The sequence below is a fragment of the Lynx canadensis genome, chromosome C2 (genome assembly GCF_007474595.2).
Source record: "Lynx canadensis isolate LIC74 chromosome C2, mLynCan4.pri.v2, whole genome shotgun sequence".
NCBI classification, from domain to species: domain Eukaryota; kingdom Metazoa; phylum Chordata; class Mammalia; order Carnivora; family Felidae; genus Lynx; species Lynx canadensis.
The window spans coordinates 57,868,440-57,874,808 of NC_044311.2; positions in this window are offsets into that span (position 1 = coordinate 57,868,440).

Sequence of the window (6,369 nt, forward strand, 5' to 3'; positions counted from 1 at the left end):
TTTCCCAGTTCACAATCACACACCTATGGTCTACGAAGCTGTCCCTCTGGGCTCCTGGAGATGTTTCTATCAGTCTGTAGCCTGGATTCCTGGAATTTCAAGTCTTCTGGCCCCAATACTGCTGTGCTTGAGGGATGAGGGAACTTTGGGTCCCCCTATTTCTCTGCCATGTTAACTCCTCTCTGCTATATTTGTAAGTGAGAGATTTAGATTTTGGAAATGAGGTTTGCATTATTATTGGTTCATTTTATTTTCTAGCTTTATTTAATTAAATGAAAATTAAAATTTTATATATTTAAGGTATACAACTTAATGATTTGGTATACATATATATTGTGTAATAATCAATATATTTAAGCTACTTAATATATCTGTCACTTCACATAGTTATACCATTTTCTTTCTTCTTTCTTTCTTTCTTTCTTTCTTTCTTTCTTTCATGTGTGTGGTAAGAACGCTTAAGATCTACCTTCTCAGCAAATGTCAGGTATACAATACAGAATTTTTAACACATTGTTATACATCAGATCTTCAAAACTTATTTGTCCTACATAACAAAGTTTGTACCCCTTGACCAACATCCTCCCTTTCTCTTCCTTCCTATTCCTGGTAACTACCATTTTATTTTTTGCTTCTATGATTAAACTCTTTTAGATTCCACATATAAGTGAGATCATGCAGTATTTGTCTTTCTATATCTGGCTTATTTCACTTAGCAGATGTTCTCCAGATTCATCTATGCTGTTGTAAATGGCAGTATTTCTTCCCTTTCTAAGGCTAAATAATATTTAATTCCATGTATATAACAAATTCTCTTTATCCATTTATCCTTTGGTGGACATTTAGTATGTTTCTATATAGTTGCTATTGAGAATAATACTAAAATGAGTACAGATATCTCTTTGAGATTCTGATTTCATTTCCTTTGTACATATATCCAGAATAGGGATTGCTAAATCATAAAGTAGTTTTATTTTTAATTTTGGGGGGAACTTCCATACTGTGTTGCATGTGGTTGTACAAAATAACGTGATTAAAAATGAGCAAAAGACATATTTGAATGGGCGTTTCTCAAAAGAAGACATGCAAATGGCCAGCAAACATATGAAAAGATGCTCAACATTACTAATCATCAGGGAAATGCAAATCAATTAGATATCACCTCATATCTGTTAGAATGGTTATTATCAGAAAGGTAAAAGATAAATGCTGATGAGAATGTGGCAAAAGAGATACGCTTGTACACTGTTGGTGGGAATACGAATTGGTACAGCATTATTAATTGAGAAAAAAAGTGAAACGAACATAACACACAAAAATCATGTGGTTCTCCACCACATCGATGGAAGAAGAGATGAAAGATTAACTGAAAGAAAAGTGTAAATAATGATGTCAATAAGGAATCAAATTTACAAAAAGTGAACTCTAAAAAAGCTTCAGTGCTGACTAACCTAATTTAAGCTGTCTGATATTAAATCAATATGGTTGTCAAAATTCATTTTTAAAATATTGCATCATTGTCACCTAGGCACCATATGGTATATCAAATGACAAGGTAAAAGAGTCCATCAGTATGAAAGTAAAAACTGCCATCATTAAATCAAATCCATTACAGAAGAAATGAGAAATAAAAATACGATTTTAGTATAGCAAACCAGATGTTCTTTCATGAGTTCATGAAATTAAGAACCATATAAACCCGCAATGTAATTAAATGCATCATCATGCTGTATAGAATTGAAGATTAGGTTTGATTTAAGGAGATGTTCCCAAAAACTTGCCTCAGAGTATATTTTCTCCTTTATTCTGTCACATTGGATCTTCTGATAGTTTAATAGTTATCAGACTACAAATCTGGTTTACAGACAATCTAAGAGAAAAACCAGCACATGTATTTTGAAAGAAAAACCTAAAATGGACTGACTGATGTTATTTTGTCTCCTGAGACCCTGCAAATATATATGCTAAAAAAAAAAAAAAAAGTCCACAAAACTCAACATGAATTCTAATGTCGTGGAAAGGGTTAACATTGTCAACCAATTAGGGAAAGAGTTAGCATTATCAACTTATACTTAGTTGATATCAATATGTATAAATATTCATAATGAATTGAACTTTATACAAATTGGCCTCATACAAATCTTTATTTTCAATGAGGATTTTAATAGCTATTTATTCTCTCATATGTGGTATTAAAATTGACTGAAAAATATTAAAAATTAAACTCTAATTTCCTACATATAAAACCTGTTTCTACCAAGAAATTAAGATATCATTACAGTGTAAAAATATTTATTTGAAGTGCTATATCATTCCAAATATTTAGGTTTAAGGAAGGCTTAACCTTTTTCTTGGATGTTGCAGAAGTTGTTAATTGTAACACACCAAAATTTTATAGTGTGTACATTGGCCTCAATATGTGTATTTGTAACGATGTAGGAAATAGCATTCATAAAAAAGTTACAGCATTTACTTTTAATTTACATGCAGATGGTATAGATATTAACAAGAAAAATATTTTAAAGTGATTCCCAAAATTAGAATATTTTACCACAGGAGGAACAATTTTCAAAATAAAATCCATGGGAACTTTATTTCTTTCCCATTTTTCATATAGTTTAATGCTGGGGATTAAATTCCCACAGTCAAAAAGTTCAAATAAAGTATTTCTCTTGGGCTGTACTTTAGAAATTAGTGGATTAAACAGAATTACATGTATACATAAAATGGTCTGGTTCAATCCTACAAGTCATACTTTGTTGGATGCAAGAGACCATAAAATTGAATAATGGATACTTTGACTTCATTCACTGAGAGAAAACCTATGTGAGGAGATTTAACATTCCTATGTGGATTACAAAATATTTCCTAAGGAGCAGGCAAAAAAAAAAAAAAAAAAAATCCATGCATTACTTTTTTTTTTTTTCAACTTCTACAATTCTCAAAAGTTGCAGGAAAGTTTGTTTTTTCACTTTAGTGGACTCCATTTTAATAAGCTATTAATTTGAAATCAAATCATTTATTTTTTGTAAAATGCTGTAGTTAAAGCATCTATGAACATATAAATTTCTTTAAAAGAGTACTAAAAGATAATGTAAATATGTTAACCAAAATAATGTTTTTAAAAAGTAAAAATTGTCATTCTGTGTCTCCCTCTCTCTCTGCCCCTCCCCCGTTCATGCTCTGTCTCTCTCTGTCCCAAAAATAAATAAACGTTGAAAAAAAAAAAATTTAAAAAAAAAAAAAAAGGGGCGCCTGGGTGGCGCAGTCGGTTAAGTGTCCGACTTCAGCCAGGTCACGATCTCACGGTCCGTGAGTTTGAGCCCCGCGTCAGGCTCTGGGCTGATGGCTCGGATCCTGGAGCCTGTTTCCGATTCTGTGTCTCCCTCTCTCTCTGCCCCTCCCGCGTTCATGCTCTGTCTCTCTCTGTCCCAAAAATAAATAAACGTTGAAAAAAAAAATTAAAAAAAGTAAAAATTGTCATTTTAAAAAGAAAATATGAATCCAATTTCAGTCTATATACCAGAAAAAATCAGAGTGTCACCATTCTGTGTTAATCTTCATATCCTAACCCCTTACCCTAGCTTCCGCAGTGCTCATTCAACCTCTAGTTTCAGATGCCAGCAGTTCCTGAGACAATTCTGATGAAGATGGGCACATTGTTAGGCTCCAAGCATTACCAGTTTTCCAGATCTCCAATTTGTTTTGCAGCCCCAAATATGACATATTTCTGCCTACTTGTTTGAACCATTAACTTGGTCTTCACTTGTTCTTAGACTGAGATAAATACCATTGGTTCCCCTGGTTCTCGGCCTGTGGAAATCAGACTGGATTAACAGCACTAGTTTTCTTGGGTCTCCAGCTTACAGTCTTGTACTTTTTTTTTTTAGCTTCCAAATGTTGGTATGTTGAGCATTACTTAAGATAAAGAAACCAATACCTAAGTTTCAAATTTATGTCATTACATTTAAATAATGCATTTTGACCTGCATTAATAACATGACATCTTTTATTGTTTTAGTTTTTTTTTTTAATTTTTTTTAATGTTTATTAATTTTTAAGACAGAGAGAGACAGAGCATGAATAGGGGAGGGGCAGAGAGAGAGGGAGACACAGAATCGGAAGCAGGCTTCAGGCTCTGAGCCATCAGCCCAGAGCCTGACGCGGGGCTCGAACTCACGAACCGTGAGAACGTGACCTGAGCTAAAGTTGGACGCTCAACCGACTGAGCCACCCAGGCGCCGCTTATTGTTTTAGTTTTAATCACTACTTTGTTCATCTCTTTCAGAAAAATATAATGACAATTAAAATGGCATAGTTAAATTCTGAGATTATGAAAGTTACGCTAGTTTGTAATCATTGAATAGATAAATTACACTCATAAATGAATTGACACTTTTTAAAAAGATACAATGTGAAAGAAAGTATGTTTCGTGGAGAGGAACATTACCCCAAAGATGGTAAGTTTATTAAATTTTTTTGCTCTTATGTTGACATAACTAAAGGAATGTTTCTACTACTGTGGTAGAAATTTAGTTTTCCAGTTATAAATATTTGGAGCATTTTCATTTTTTAAAGCTTCCACAATTGTTTATAATTCAAAACTTCTTAATAGTATTTTTAATAGAATTTATAGTTGACAATTATAATGAAGAAAATAAGATGTTAAAATAGTATATACAAATTATTAAATATATTTTACTTTAAAGAGAGAAAAACATTAAAAATTGGTATCTGTGCTGAATGGATTTTAAGTTTTGTAACAAATATTTTCTTTGATGGTCATGTCTGGCCAGTTGTGATATTGTTGGCAAGATCCTGTCAAGTATGAAGTTTCTTCAGAGTATCAACGCACTGTAATTAGATTGTAAAACTCTGTCACTACTACCCCAATACTTATACCTTTAATAAATTTGAGCTACAGATGTAGGAACTTGTCAATTCTCATTTATAAATGTTCTATTCATAATAGCATGACTTTTCCCTCATTATATACCTCATCTCTATATATAATCAGAAAGTCTTAATGGAATTCATATATTTGTACTCTTTTAGCTGAAAAATCTATACAGCTTAAAAAAATAATTGCATACTTTTGTGTCAGTATTTATTCACACGAATGAAGAGCTTGGTGGCTTAGTCTGTTAAGTGTCTGACTCTCGGTGTTGGCTCAGGTCATGATCTCACAGTTTATGAGATGGAGCCCTGCATCAGTCTCTGTGCTAACAGCACTGAGACTGCATGGGATTCTCTTTCTACCTCTCTGGCCCTCCCCCTGCTCACTCTTACTCTCTGTCAAAATAAATAAATAAACTTAAAAATAAAAGGGCTTATGTTTTTAGGGGCACCTGCCTGATTTAGTCAGTAGAGCATGAGATTCTTGATCTCAGGGTTAAGTCTGAGCCCCATGTTGGGTGTAGAAATCAGTTAAAAATAAAAATCTTAAAAAAAATGAGCTTAGATTTTTAAAATTTCTAGGAATACAATACACAAATTTCACAAATGTGTTTCTAGCTTCTTTCTTCTGATGAGCTGGGACATTGATCTTCTCCTGCCCTGGGATAGACTTACACCATTGGCTCTTCTGGTTCTCAGCCTTTGGACGAGGACTGGAACTGTACCACTAGCTCTCTTGGGTCTCTAGCTTGCAAATGGCAGATCATGAAAATCTCAGCTTCTACAATCAAGTGAGCAATTTCCTTATAGAAAATATGTGTGTATTGCATATTACATATTATATATACACATACATGCAATATACATTTAGTATATAGATATATACATGTAGTAATAATATAATAATATATCTAATATATATTATTTACATGAATTAAGAGATTCGATTTTTAATGTTTACACAAATTTCACAAATATGTTTTTTTGGGAAACCCTGACTAATAAGAGGTTATACATCCACTAGGGCACAAACATTGAATATAAGCATAGGTTCTGGTGTCAGACAGACTGGATAGAGTTGGCCTTTCACAATTGCTGCTCTGTGATCTTAAGCGAGATACATCACGTTTTAGTTTCATTCATCTGAAAAATGGAGATAACTTTATCTATCTCATTGGTATTATTTTTTGGAAGGGATTGGATGAAACATTTTGTAAATTATAAAACTAAATATATTTAAAGCTCAGAGTAGGGTGTCTGGCATCTATTAAGAGCTCAGTAGCTATTACTGTTAAGCTTCTAAATCTCCTTTTTACAAAAATTCTCTTTGGAAGCTTTATCCCCCTATCTCTTTCCTTCACCCATTTTATTTTGAACTTCAGTGGTTCAATTTTCAGATGAATAGTGAAATTGCTGAAAAATATTCTCTATATATCATATATTTGACCTCGTTTTTAAATATATGAAACAGGG